Consider the following 15881-nt stretch of genomic DNA (forward strand, 5'->3'; position numbering starts at 1 on the left):
TTTACCTCTTTGTCTGCTTTGGTGAAAGAGGGAAATATACCATGTGGGCCTCTATCCACATTCGAAAGCTGTATTCCTAGAAAATATGACCCCCAAACGTCATGGAATCTGACCAACCAGAGCAAGAGCTCTCCTTCTTGGGGGAGGGGATGATTCCCTTTTTTGAGAGGAAAGTGTAGAGGTGTTATGCCAGTAGACTCCACAATCATCCCCTCCATCGAACTTTCTTCTCCTCTATAAACAATTTTAAATGTAAATTTGATAGAGCAGTATTTTAAAAACGATATAGTGTCATATAATGACTTGATGTTATTTTTGATGATTCATGTACTACACAGCTGTTGTTTATCCACCCATTAGAGTTCATTTACACCATCAACAATTATTGAATAACAATGATGTATTTTATATATAAGATAAGAAGAAAGAGTGCCTGGCATAGAATTTGAACACATAGTATTTAATAATTATTGCCAGATAATTAATGGAATAACCAATGGAAACTCAGTGAATGTAGGTAATTTACTCAGTCACAAAGCTAGATAAATTTAGAGACAGGATTTATGAGAAATGGCTCTGATTCCAGTGCCTATTCCATTATATCACAATTGTCATTTGCCTTGGAATGAATAGTAAATAATAGGCTAGTGTCGGATCATAGTGGGCCTTGAGTGTTAGGCTAAGGGGGCTTGGATTTTATATTCAATGTTTCATTCATGTTATATTCCTTGCTGATTGGCTAAACAGTGTTTCTTATTCTTGCTTGAACTTAAGACTCACTGAAAATTTGATAAAAAAAATACCAATTATCAGACTCTGCCTTGTAGATTCTGCTTCAGTGTGTCTCAGGTTTGGCCTGGAATTCTGTATCCTTAATGGGCTCCTGCTAAAAAGCTTCTCATCTGGCAAATCTGGAAAACACTGTGCCAAAAGATTTTCTTGCTCATTATAATCTTGTTGTCATATTTCTTGACTATATTTACATATAATCAGATGTCAGTAACAGAGGCATATTGTTTCTTTTTTTATTTTTTTTTAATGTTTATTTTTGAAAGAGAAAGAGAGACAGAGTGTAAGCAGGGGGAAGGGCAGAGAGAGGGAGACACAGAATCTGAAGTGACCTCCAGGCTCTGAGCTGTCAGCACAGAGCCTGACGCGGGGCTCGAACTCATGAACCGTGAGATCATGACCTGAGCCGAAGTCAGAAGCTTAACCAACTGAACCACCCAGGGGCCCCTAGAAAGCATATTGTGAAAATCCGCAGAAGCAGCCTGATTGCCAGTGGACTCTGGAATCCTTGTGTTACCTGCAGCAGATACGGCTGCCTGTATTGTAGACACTTTAGGCCACTTGATTTGAGACACTTTTGACCACTTGTGGTCACTGCAACTCACAATGAATCTCAGGGGATGGCTGCCCATTCTCTCTGAAGTATGGGCTTTGGAAAACTCTCCACTGGCAAGTGCACTTGACGATGTCTGACACATGAGATGAGGTATTGATGATGACATACCAGAAGCTCATTTTTAAAAGGGCACTTCTAAAGAGCTCTTCACAGTGAGGCTGCAGAAAGACAATTCTCTCTGCAGCTGGGAAAAATGCAGAATAAGCAGACATTTCTCTTTGAAGAGATTGACTATTCTAACACATTCGTTTCAAATAACATTGTGTTTAACGTGCAAGAAATCTCTTGGGTGGGGGTAATATGCTTAAATGAAGGGGCAGAAATAGAACATGTGTGAAACTCTTCTCTGTGAGTTGTTCAGCAGAGCCCAAGATGAGTAGAGGAAATTGCATTTGCCCTTTGGCCAGTGTTAAAGAAAACAAGTTTCACGACACTTGTTAAAGATAGTAAGGCGGATTTTATTCAAGACGATGTCAATAGATAGATATAGGGACCACCTCAATGGAATTTTGCAGTGGAGGAGAAAGATGGGGCTCAACTCTCAATACAGCCTGGGCAAGTGGGAATTTACAACCAAGGAACAGAGTGAGAGTTGGGGCGTAGAAATTACTAAGAGGAAACATCAGGGATAGAGGGGGATGCTGGCTAAACTGACCTAACAGGATTTGTGCTAAAGATGGACCAGAGTGATCAGACATTACCCGGGAGATGGTAGAGGATAAGGAGCCTACTCAGATATGAGGGTAACTGGGAAACTGGTTCTTTAAACTAACTTAGCAATGTTCTTGGTAGAACTAGATTCTACAAAGGAGTACACAGGTGGACCTAGGAGAAGGTTCAGGAGCCTAAGTTTGGTGAAGCATAGAACGTTTGTCACCAGCATTATTGAGAAGAGCAAAGAGGGGCACCTGGGTGGCTCAGTTGGTTAAGCGCCCAACTCTTGATATTGGCTCAGGTCATCATCTCACAGTTCGTGAGATTGAGCCCCGTGTAGGGCTTGCCAACCGTGCTTGGGATTCTCTCTCTCACTCTCTCTCTCTCTTTCTGCCCCTACCCAGCTTGCATTCTCTCTCAAAATAAATAAACTTAATTTTTTTTAAATGCTACGGATCATGATGCTACTGGCACCAGAAGCCAATTCCATAAAAGTTAGCGTGACCCATGTATGATGAGCAGGAAAGGGGTAATGTCTTTTTCTGCTGGCCTCGAGCCAAATCCTGCAGCCCCAGAGTGGTATAGCCAGAAGATTTTTGTGAAAAAATGGAGAGATAGTGTCTTCCTGGGTCTAGAAGCTGCAAAACTTTTGGGGCGCCTGGGTGGCTCAGTCGGTTGAGCATTCAACTTTGGCTCAGGTCATGATCTCAAGGTCCATGGGTTCAAGCCCCACATCAGGCTCTGTGCTGATGACTCAGAGCCTGGAGCCTGCTTTGGATTCTGTGACTCCCTTTCTTTCTGCCCCTTCCCTGCTCATGCATGCTCTGTCTCTCTCTCTCTTTCAAAAAATAAATAAACATTAGAAAAATAAGAAGCTGCAAAAATTTCAAATGTATGAGTCAGATATGAGTGCTCCTCCTACAGAACAAAGAGAAAAATTTATTGTTCTCTTCTCATGGAATTGAAATAATTTTCTACTTAAAGTCAGAATTTTTACTTTGCACTTAGAAAGTACACCTAAAGAAAAAGAATAATTTGATGAAGTAAAAGAGACATACCATTAGCAGCTAACTATCTTGTCATAATCTATTAGCTATCCTCAGAGAGTTAACCAAGAACCATGCATGCATAATTCAGGTACATAACTGTATACACACAAAAGTATTTTTAAATTAACTGTTTCCTAATTACATGTTTTTAAAATTCATAATATCTGGCTCTTCTCAACTGATTTCTTTGCTTCTAATCTTTCCTCTATTCAAGAACATTTCTAGAAGCAGAAAAACCCCAATCTGGGAGGGATTAGTGAATCATACAGAGGTCACTATTACAGACTCAAAATAGTCTTGGACATCCAGACCACTTGTTCCATGAATCCACCCACCCCAGAACTGGGTGTAAACATGAACTATTCCTATGAAGAAAGCAACAGGAGGGAAAGATAACATTAAAGTTCAAGAACTCTTTTATTTCTGAATCCACACTTTTTTGTCTCATCAAAAACATTGTAAACTCCCCCCTCCCCCCCCCCTTTTTTTTTTATCACACAGCTGTTATCACAGCCTATGTAAAGTTTTGAGATTGGGACATTAGCTTTGCATATTCTATCCCTCTTTGCATTTCCCAGTGCAGAGTAGGAAACATAACTGCTACTTTAATAAACCTTTACTGAATAATGGTTAATTCTGGAGAAACCACATTTATTGTAGAACTGGGCACAGTTGAAGGAGGATGCAAAAGTTAAATTGCATTCACCAGCACCAGAACACATTTTCTTTTGCTGCTGTAGTATTTGATGGGTAAAATGATCGCTCAGATTTTCATATTATCCGACGTATTCCTCCAACAGTTTATATTTGTAGAGATCAAACAGAGTCTACAGATCTCTGCAAAGACATCACCCAAACAGTCAGCGATTTCTCCTTCTGTGGATGGAGTCATACATAATGAATGTTCTCTGATGGCTGCAGGAGTTGTGCAGCTATAATTAATGTTATAGAACCCAGTGGAGTTCATTTAATCAAGTCTGTAATGGTGGTATTGACTGTAAAATCTAATGAAGTGATACTAAACATAGTTGATTTGAGATTGGAGTGGGAGTGTTCAAAGACATGTTTGATGCCATTTGTAGCCTAAAATATTGTTAAGGACGAAAGCACAAAGAGTTAGGACCACGGAGAACTCCTTGTTTTCATTTTGAAAGTCATTTCTACTAGTTTTGATTTGGGCAAAATCTGAAAAGCCACAGTTCAAAACCTGTTTGCTCTCAGCATAAACAGGGAAATCTCATTCTTTGAAGAATTAAAAACAAACTTGCATCTTCAGGGGCTTATGTGAGACTTGAAAAACAAGCTCTTATAAAATCTGTCTGCCATGACTGGACATTTAGTCATAAAATGAAAATAAATGATTGGATCTGGTTAACGCCAAGGCTAAGAGTTGAGATGAGTGCATGTATCATTTTGAGAGGAGAGGAAAAGGAAATGATTGTGAGGAATTTATCAGAAGACGTAGGAAAGATGCAGGAATTTCTCCAGTAAGATAAAGAGCAAAACAAAAATGTTTTAAAAAGCAGCGTGTGTATGTGTCTCTATAATGGGAAGAAATATTTAGTGTGTTAGTTCAGGAGTCAAGATGAAAGTCTTCAGTCTAGGAGCAGTGCCTGTTTGAACTTTTAAGAGCAAATGACCTTGGCAGAAATTGTGAACAATAAACTGGATCTCTGCAGAAAGAAAATGCTGAGACTAAAATCAATGTAATAGAATGAGAGGCATGGGAAAATGACTCAGTACATTGAAATATAAAGCAGTTATCTGCAAATATTAGTATATGAAATGGCTTGAAAGTTCCATTGAAGGAGTGAAGAAATTTGGGAGGTAGTACCAGTACAGAATGTAATAGTTTATTTCCATGTTATTAAAGGATGCTCAGAGCCTTCACATCCAAGTCCATTAATATAAATAAAATTGCACAAGCATTTTCAGAGGCTAGAAAAGGACAAGGAGGAATAAAGAGCTTAGACACAAGATTCCTCCATCTTCTTGAGACAAAATTTCTCTGATAAAAAAGCTTTCTTCATTTAGGGTACCTTGAATTAAAATAAAGATATATATATACTTCTTTTCTTCTACCTGTTCTTTGCAATAGCCAAATATCCAAAATCACCCATCCAGGTCTCATTTATATTTATATTGGGAAAGATAATGCATTTTAAAGCACAAGTAAAATCTTACTCCTTGATTTGGTAGTCAGTATGTGTTCATGTTACTGAGCCAGGTAGAGCTGACCTGGGGCATCAGAAGCAATAGCACACCCATCCTCAGAAAACTTCCTGGGGTTGCTTTCCTTCTTCCCTCCCTCCCTTCCTCCCTCCCTTCCTCCCTCCCTCCCTTCCTTCCTTCCTTCCTTCCTTCCTTCCTTCCTTCTTTCCTTGCTCCCTTCCTCCCTCCCTCCCTCCCTCCCTCCTTCCTTCTTTCCTCCCTCCCTCCCTCCCTCCCTTTCTCTCCTTCCTTCCTTCCTTCCTTCCTTCCTTCCTTCCCTCCCTTTCCTCCCTTCCTTCCTTCCTTCCCTCCCTTTCCTTCCTTCCTTCCTTCCTTCCTTCCTTCCTTCCTTCCTTCCTTCTTTTTAAGATTGTCCAAGAAAATACAGGACACCCAGTTAAACTTGAACTCCACATAAACAACAAAAAATTTTAGAATATATTACATGCAATATTTGGGACATACTTATATTACAAAACCACTCAGTGCCCATCTGAAATTCAAATTCAACTGCATTTTTTCAAAAAAATTTTATTGTCACAAAATACATATGACATAAACTTTACCATCTTAATTACTTTTAAGTGTACAATTCAGTGGCATTCAGCAATTTCATATTGTTGTGCAACCATCACCATCCATCTTCAGAACACTTTTCATCTTGTGAAACTGAAACTCTGTACCCATCAAACAATAACTCTTCATAATTACTCCCTTTCCCTCCTGGCCCTGGCACCCATTCTAACTTGCTGTTCCTTTGATTTTGAACACTCTAAGCACTGTAGATACATGGAATCATATAGTATTTGTGTTTTTGTGACTGGATTCTTTCATGTAGTGTAATGTCCTTAAGATTCACCTACATTGTAGTATATGTTAGAATTTCTTTTCTTTTTGAGGCTGAATAATATTCCATTGTGTGTATATACCCCATGTGTATCCATTCAATGGATCTCAGAAAAGACATCACCCAAACAGTCAATGATTTCTTCTTCTCTGGATGGAGCATAATGAATGCTCTCTGGTGGCTGCAGGAATCATGCAGCTATATTGAACGTTATAGAACCCAGTGGATGAACACTTGGGTTACTTCCATGTTTTAGCTATTGTGAATAAGGCTGCTATGAACATGGGTGTACAAACGGGTTAAGACCCTGTTTTTAATTCTGTTAGGTACATATCCGGAAGTGGAATTACTGGATTATACTGTTTTTAATTAAATTTTCTTTAAATCTTTATTTAAAAACAGATTTTAACTTTTAATTTTTTAATTGTTTGAAGAACGATCTCACAAAATTATTATCCACTGGTTGTAACATTTTATTCCCAGCAGCATTGCACAAGGGTTCCAATCTTGCTACAGCTTTGTCAACACTTGTTATTTTCTGTTTTGTTCTTTTTTTTTTATAGTAGCCACCCTAATGGATGTGAGGTGGTCTATCATTGTGGTTTTAATTTGCATTTTCCTAATTAGTGATATTGAACATCTTTTCATGTGTTTCTTGGTCATTTGTATAGTATATCTTCTCTAGAGAAATGTCTATTCAAGTCCTTTCCCCATTTTGAATCTGGTTGTTTGTCTTTTTTGTTGTTATGTTTTAAAAGATGCTCTATATATTCTGGTTATTAATCTCATATCGGATATGTGATTTGTATATTTGATCCTGAACAACACGGGGTGAGGGGCACTGATCCCATGTGCAACTGAAAATCTATGTATAACTTTGACTCCCCCCAAACTTAACTACTAATAGCCTACTGTTGGGGCACCTGGATGGCTCAGCAGGTTGTGTCTGACTCTTGATTTCAGCTCAAGTGATGATCTCATGGTTAGCAAGATGGAACCCCGTGTTGAGCTCTGTGCTGATAGTGCAGAACCTGCTTGGGATCCTCTCTTTCCCTCATTCTCTGCCTCTCCTCCACTTGTGATCTATCATTCTCTCAAAATAAATAAACTATAAAAAATAGCCTACTATTGACCAGAAACCATACTGATAACACAAATAGTTGACTAAGACATATTTTATGTTACTATGTAGTATATGCTATATTCTTACAATAAAGTAAGTTAGAGAAAAGAAAATGTTATTAAGAAAACATAAAGAAGAGAAAGTACATTTATGGTATTGTACTGTATTTATTGTAAAAAAAAATGTGTATAAGTGGCACAGGCAGTTCAAACCCATGTTGTTCAAGGGTAAATTGTAGATATTTTCTCCCATTTAGTGGGTTGCCTTTTTACACTGTTGATCATGTCTTTTGATGCACTTAAATTTTTAATTTTCATGAAGTTGAATTTGTCAGGTTTCGCTTTTGTTGTCTGTGCCTTTGATGTACTATCCAAGAAATCACTGTGAAATCCAATGTCATGAAGCTGTTTCTGTATGTTTTCTTGTAAGAGTTTATAGTTTTAGCTCTTGTGTTGGGGTATTTGATTCATTTTGGGTTCATTTTTGCATATGGTGTTAGGTAAGGATTGAATTTCATTTTTTTTTTTTTTTTGCATTTGGATATTCAGATATTCACTGCACCATTTGTTGAAAAGATGGCTTTTTGTCCATTGAATGGTCTTGGCAGTCTTGTCAAAAGTCATTTGACCGTATATACAATAACTTATTTCTGAAATATTTATTCTATACCCTTGGTCTATTTTCTTTATGCCAGTTCCACACTGTTTTGATTACTGTAATTGTACTTTTTTGGTAATTACTGTATGTAGTTACTTTGTAGTTAAGTTCTGAAATCAGGAAGTGTGAGAGCTTCAAATTTGTTCTTTTCAAAGATTGTTTTGGTTATTTAGGGTTCCTTTAGATTCCATATGACTTCTGGAATAGATTTTTTTCATTTCTGCACAAAACATCATAGAGATTTTGAAGGGGTTGCATTAAATCTCTCTTTGTGTAGTATTGGCATATTTATAATATTAAGTCTTCCAACCCATGAACATGGGCTATCTTTATGTCTTTATTTATGTCCTTAATTTCTTTCAACAATGTTTTATAGTTTCATTGTATAAGTATCTCACTTTGTTGGTTAAGTTAATTCCTAAGTATTTTATTCTTTCTGATCTATTGTAAATTGAATTATTTTCTTAATTTCCTTTTTGGATTGTTCATTATTAGTATATAGAAATGTAGCTGATTTTTGTATATTGACTTTATACATCCTACTAATTTTCTGAATGTGTTTTTTAGTTCTAACAGACTTTTTTTTTTTCTATGGAATATTTAGGGTCATCTACATAAAAGAGCATCTCATCCAAGGAAAGAAGTAATTTTACTTTTTCCTTCCCAATTTAGATACCTTTTATTTCTTCTTGCCTAATTGCTTTGGCTGGAACTATTCAAGTTCTATGTTGAATATAGGCAGTGACAACAAGCATACTTGCCTTATTCCTGATCTTAGAGAAAAAGCTTTCAGTCTTTCATTGTTAGTATGATCTTCACTGTGGGTTTTTAATATATGGCTTTTATTACTTGAGGTAGTTTCCTTCTATTCCTAGTTTGTCAAGTGTTTTTTATCATGAAAAGGTGTTGGATGTTGCCAAATACTTTTTTCTGCATCAATTGATACAATCATGTGTTTACTTCCCTTTCATTTGCTTAATATGTGATATATTACATTGATCGATTTTCATATGTTGAACCATCCTTGCATTCCAGGAATAAATCCTACTTGGCCCTGTTGTCTCATTGTCTAATTTCTTTTCTTTGAATTTTTAAAATGTGTTTTCTTGCTTTTGTTTATATGACTTCAAAGTCGACCTGAAGACAAAACTGCCTATTATCTGCAGTGGGCAGAAGAATGAATGTCACCTGCACACAGCTTTAGTACAAGGTTAACCACCTGTTAGTTTTGAGCAATGAACAAATAAGTAAAATAATTTGGGGAGGAGTTAATCTTTACTTTTATTGGTTTTTTATATGATTTGAAATGTCATCTATTTAACATTTTAAAACTTATAATTTTTTATTTTTTGGATTCTAGCTTTTATTTTGAACTTTCTTTATCTTTTATCTTCCTTTAGATATTTCAGTATTGAATCTCCTAATATTTTTGCTATATTGAAAAATAATTTTTTTGTCTCATTCTTATTCTTTCATATATTTTATTGATTTCTGACTTGCTTTTATAATAGCCAGCCAGAAGCATAGCTGGCAGAGACAGCAGAGGGTAAACTCTCTCCATAAGTCAGGAGGAGCAGATCCTTTTTTCTCAGCTGGGCCTTCACAAGCCTCCCAATGTTTCTCCCAGACCTTTTAAACTTGGATGTTCAAAAAGCCTCATCCCAGCTGACCAGGGAGACTCATAGCCTACTTCTTTCCAGGATTATAACTCTTGTTCAGATCATATAATGAGCATTTTACACTAGCCTCACTTTATATGACTATTTGCTGGTTTAAAATTTCTCTGGATTCCTCATTTTTGCTTCATCTCACTAGATGGATGTGAATGTGTGTGCATGTGTGCACGCACACACTCAGAGTTACTCTCCTTGGAAGACACCACTCCCCTGGCATCCGTCTCAACCACCGGCTGTTTTTCTCCTAAAACCCTTAAAGAACCTGGCCTGGATGTGAGAAAGACATTTCCCAGCACTCCTCTCTTCCTCCTTCCTAACTCCCACTCCCACTTTGATGCTCATGCCATCAGATTATATTAACCACTATACCTTTGTTGTTGTCATCTACTGACCCTGGAGTCAGTTTCCCTCATATCTAGACAATTTTTGCCCCTGGCTCACTGTCACTCTCTCTAATGTAATTGCCATCTTAATTCTTTATCGCAGTACCAGTTACATAATTTGTGAGCTCAATACAAAATGAAAATCTGAATCCCTGTTCAAAAGTTATTAAGTTTTTCAAGGCAGTGATAGCAGAGCATAAAGCCAAATGCACAGTTTGTCAGAGCACAGATCACACAGCCATGAAGCTGGCCTTGCTTGGTTGGGGACTGCTATTTACCTTCCCTTTCATTTTTATGGATGAGGGAGCTTGTGACATCTCTCTATGAGTGAGGAGTATTAGAGTGAATGCTTCCTGCCTCTGCCCGCACAATTTGAGCTTCCTCTTCTCTGGGAAGGCAAGAATCGGAGAGCTGGTTGGTAAGAGTTTATATGCACCGGACCATACTCATCAATGGGTGCAGTTAATGTGCTGAAGGCAACCACTCTTGCCTCTTTCTTGCCCTTTTGGATTGTTCCTGCTCGGGCTCATGGAAGTCATCTTTCTCTTCCCATTTTCATGTAGTGAACCAGATTTTCGCTCATTGTCCCAAGATTTCAGACCAATATTTTGGGTCCTATATCCTCAATTAAGTGGAGAGAGATTATGATACCCCACCTTTGCACCTTTGTCTTCAGGTTCAAGCCCTTTTTGTCATCACAATGTACTCAACAATCTTATATATTGACAGCTATTGAGAACTTGCCTAGGCCACAAGTAAAGCTGACACTTTGATCCCCATGCAGCTCCTACTTTTTTGTGGATATTTGCCATTAATATTAGGACATCCAAGCTTGCAATATGATACTTTCAATCTAGGCCTCTCCGTAATGTAGTATTGTCCTGCAACATGGTCACATGGTTCCCCAGTTGCTTTTTTTTTCTCCTGACAAATATTATTCTCCTTTAATAGACTTGAATTTGAAAAATAAAAAACATGTCTGCCTACATTTTTGGTTTTAAACCTCCCTATCTCTGACTGGCAGGGAAAACAATTTTGGCAGAGGTGAGCATCAGTTGACCTGCTTTGTTTCTGGCAACCTCAGGGAAGGAAAAACATGACTGATAATAAGAGGTGGTTGCTTCAGGGCCAGCCCAGCTGACAGTCTCAGTCGAGTACTGACTTTGGTCTCAGGGTCTTTTTTGACAAGTAATATTCTCTGAGTAAGCAGGAAGGACAACACCAGCAGTTTATATTTTTAGGAAGTGAAGAAATTTTCTATTTATCATTCTCTAAAACCCCAATGAATTCCCTCTATTTAGACTGAGGGACTTTCAAGAATCTAGCCTGTGAAATGTGCTGCAGGATATTGTTGAGATGGTAGTTCATTATATCACAGATGGTCTTTTTTATGTGGATGCAGGTGACTACTTTCGTTCTGGTATTAGAGGATGAGTAATAATTGTGCTGTTTATAAACATCCTGTGTATTTTTATGTTAATGACCCTGATTATCTCTTTGCATTCGCCACAAGAAAGCCAACTCCAAAATCTGTATCCCACCTCTCACAAATGTAAGGTTCCTACATTGTGAAAGCTAATTTAATTCTGACTCTATCTTACTTTTTCTTTATTTCCACCCTTCCTTTCTCATCTTCAGCTTCTTGTTTTAGATTTTACATATCTTTTGTTGCCTTTCAACATATCACTTTAAATCTTTTCTAGAATAGGGGAGGATACGTATAAACACACAGAGAAGGAATTATGAAAACATAGCACAAGATCATTTGAGCTTGACACATAGAATTTAAGTCACGGAAATTTGAAATCATTGTGGATATGAAATGAAGCACTGGATATTTAAATTTTTAATCCCAGATTCCATCACTTGTCATTTCTGTGGCCTTGTAAATGTCTCATAAATAGAGATTTCTTCTCTGAAAAAAATTTTTAGGAATTTGACCTGATGTTCAGAGGTAATGTGAGGACTAATTTGTTCATGTGCAGTATAAATTTTAAAGCTTAGATTCATGGAAAGGAAATTAGTATTGTTAACTACGTTTTTGGGAGATAGGCAGGCTGGTGCTCCGTGCAAAATCACAAGTTGAATATTAACTCTGCCCCAGGAAGGGTCCCTTAACTGTAATACACTTCATTCACCACCAGCAAAAGCCGTGTTACAGTTCTTAGTGACACCAGCGCGGGGGCTTTTCTGACCTAATTAAAACTTTACAATGACTTTCACTAAAGCATTTCCTTCTTAATTTTTAGCTCTACTCCAAAGGTATTATTTAACAACATGACAACGTGCCTGTTGATCCTAACCATCCTAGTTAAATATGCAGAAGATGTTCACCAACATTTTGTCTGAAACCCCTCCTTTTCGATTAGCTGTCAGCAAGAGACCGTCTCTGTTCCAAGTGAAACTAAGTCATTATCATTGATGCTTCAGCTTTTCTTTCATCTTATGGGCTCCAGGGCATTAAGATAATGATTCTGCTTCCCTTTTTCCCAAAGAGTAGTGGTGTCCACTCTGGTTCACTGAACATTTAAATTTTTGACTGCACAGACTGTTTAACCTGTTCAACTCCTTGTAGCTTCGTTTGGCAAAGGTAACTCGGGTCTATGTAAAATATACCATGCAGAACCAAGACGTTAGGCATCATTCATATAGTAGGTCTCTTCCCTTAGTAGAATCAATAATATCATCTAAGCTCCTGCTAGGTGATTTAAGGACCAGATTTTCTCATTTACTGGAGCCACCAAGAGGTTTAGGTGGGTATGGGAAGTCCTGGAAGGGTCAAGGTGGTAACTCCATTTTGCCTGTATGTACAGGAAATCAGCCAACTGAAGACAACCTCATCAGCACCATTTGGTTTTCCGGGACAGTGCCATATAAACAATGGTATTTTAATCAAACTTTTTCAATCAAAAGATCTTCGGCATTCTACTGGTAAATACAGTATTTTGTCTTCAGTTTTATAAGGACTGAAATAAACTTCCAAAAATTAGTACCCTACTTAATCGTTTATTAAATTAAAACAGTGACTAAAAATTGTTTTGGTGTCGTATCTCACGAAATACTCCAACATGATGCTTAATTTGGAATAAATATATTCGATTTATTTTAATCATCCTCTGTATACAATCTCAATGTGTGGTTCAGTGAGTTTAAAGGTACAAGTAATAGGAAGCAACTTAACATGTTGGAGTTAACTTCAAAGCTGTGTTGATTTGGAGCAAACTTCTTTGTTCTTAACTTCACTTGTCTTGTCCATAAAATGTAGATAAATATTCTTATATTCCAAAGCTGTAGCAAAGTTTAAAGAAGATAATCTGCATAAAACATAGAGCATACCATTTGGCATATTGTATGAACTCAATAAGAGATAACTATTATTCATTATCTTAGTTTACTACAGAAACACAGTGTTATTCAATGATATAATAATTGGTCTCTATTATAAGTTCCACATGCCATTTAAATGTTATGGCTGCTGCTTAAATAGCATTATGATGTATGATGTGTATGTGTGGTGGCCACCGTAATTGGGATACAGCGTTTATAATTCAAGTTCTTGCTTCTTAGGGGCTAACTCGGAATTACCTTCAATGCTGCGGTGACTATTTGTTACATCGTCTCCTTGTGCACACCAGTGACAGTTTCTATGCAGTATATGTAAATACATGGAATTTCCAGGTCACAGGGTACATATGTATGTTTAAGTCTAGCAGGCACTACAAACACATTTCAAAGTCTTAATCCATTTTACAATCCTATTAGCAGTGGTGAGAATTCTGGCTGCATTGTGTCTTTGCAAACACTTAATTTTATAAGACTTTAAAATTTTAGCCATTCTAGGGGTGCCTGGGTGGTTCAGTCTGTTGAGTGTCTGACTTTGGCTCAGGTCATGATCTCACGGCTCCTGAGTTCGAGCCCTGCATTGGGTTCGCTACTGTCAGCACAAAGCCTGCTTCAGATCCTCTGTCCCCTCTCTCTCTGCCCCTCCCCAGGTTGTTCGCGCACTCTGTCATAAAAAATACTTAAAAAATATGTAGCTATTCTAGTGTATGGTGGCATATTATTGTGGTTCTCTTTGTCTCTTGAAATACTATCTCTTATTTAACAGGAGTTCTGAATTTTAATGAAGATTAGGTTATTGATCTTATATGGTAAGTTTGTTTTCCTGAAGAATTCAAAAACTCTCTGCCTCAAGTATGGTCATTAAAATATTATTTTTCTATATTAGTGCTTCCCACAAATGTATTGTTTTAACTTTTATGTTTAGATTTATAATTCATATGGAATGGTATGGCATGAGATGAGGGGTCAAGATTCAAGTTTCCTCACATGGATGTAAAATTGACCCAGCATCAGTTTATTTAAACATCTATTCTTTCCTCACTGATATGCATTGCTGTATTTCTTATAAATGTCCCTATATATAGTGGTCTGTTTCTGGGGTCTCTATTTTGTTTTATGTATCTATCTTTCTACAGACAGTCCCACACTGTTTTAATTATAGCTTTATAATAAGTCTTGATATCTGGGAATATAAGCTTCTAACTTGGTTTTTCTTCTTCAAAAAAAAGAAGATTGTTTTGGGTATTTCTGGCCTTTGATATTTCCAAGAAATTCTAGAATCAATTTCCACAAAAATATCTGCTGAAATTTTGATTTGGATCATATTGAATCTATACATAAGTTTGAGAATTGACATTATGACAATATTAAATATTACAATCCATGCAATGATATATTCGTCTACTTAGTCTTGTATAGTTTCCCTAACAGTGTTAAATGGTTATTTGTACAAAGGTCTCACATATTACATTTACTGCTACATTTAATATTCATAAGTACTTGATGTTATTTTAAATAATATTTAGAAATGGTACTGTATGTTTATTTATTGCTTGCATATAGAAATAAAATTGATTTTTGTATATTCATTTAGTTTCCAGTGACCTCGATAGATTCATTTTTTAAATCTAATAATTTAGGGGACTTTGGGTGGCTTAGTGAGTTGAGTGTCCAACTCTTGATTTTGGCTCAGGTCATGATCCCAGGGTCATGGGATTGAGCTTTGTGTGGGGCTCCATATTGAGGGTGGAGCCTGCTTAAGATTTTCTCCCTCTTTCCCTCTGCCTCTCTCCCTGGCTTGTGCTCTTTCTCTCTCTAAAATAATTTTTTTTAATTAAAAAATTTAAAAAACCCTAAATCTAATAATCTGAAGATTCTTTTGAATTTTCTATGTATACAATCATGTTGTCTGTGAATAAGACGGCAGCTATATATTCCTTTTCCATTCCTGGCCCTTCATTTTCCCTGTCTTAATGTCTTGCTAAGACATCCTTTCAGTGCCAAATAGAAATGGAGATAGCAGACAATTTTGTCTCATTATTTTTTTAAATGTTTATTTATTTTGAGAGAGAGAGAGAGTGGGGGAGGGGCTGAGACAGAGGGAGAGAGAGAGAATCTCAAGCAGGTTCTGCATTATCAGCTCAGAGCCCAATATGGGGCTTGAACTCACAAACCATGAGATCATGACCCGAGCCAAAATTAAGAGTCAGAGGCTTACCTGACTGAGCCACTCAGGTACTCCAACTTTGTCTCATTCTTATACAATGTGTCACCATTAAATATGATATTTCTTGTGAGCCTTTTGTGGCTACTCTTTATTAAATTATGGATATTCTCTTATAATCCTAATTTGCTGAGAGCTTTTATCATGAATAGATATTAAATTTGTCAAATGTTTTTTCTGCACTCTGTGAAGACAATCATACAATTTTTCTCCAATAGTCTGTAAGGTGTTGAATTATATTGATTGATTACCTAATGTGCAACCTAACCTTTTATACTTGGAAGGAATCCAACTTGAACATGATGTATTA

Source organism: Leopardus geoffroyi, chromosome B4 (genome assembly GCF_018350155.1).
Source record: "Leopardus geoffroyi isolate Oge1 chromosome B4, O.geoffroyi_Oge1_pat1.0, whole genome shotgun sequence".
NCBI classification, from domain to species: Eukaryota; Metazoa; Chordata; class Mammalia; order Carnivora; family Felidae; genus Leopardus; species Leopardus geoffroyi.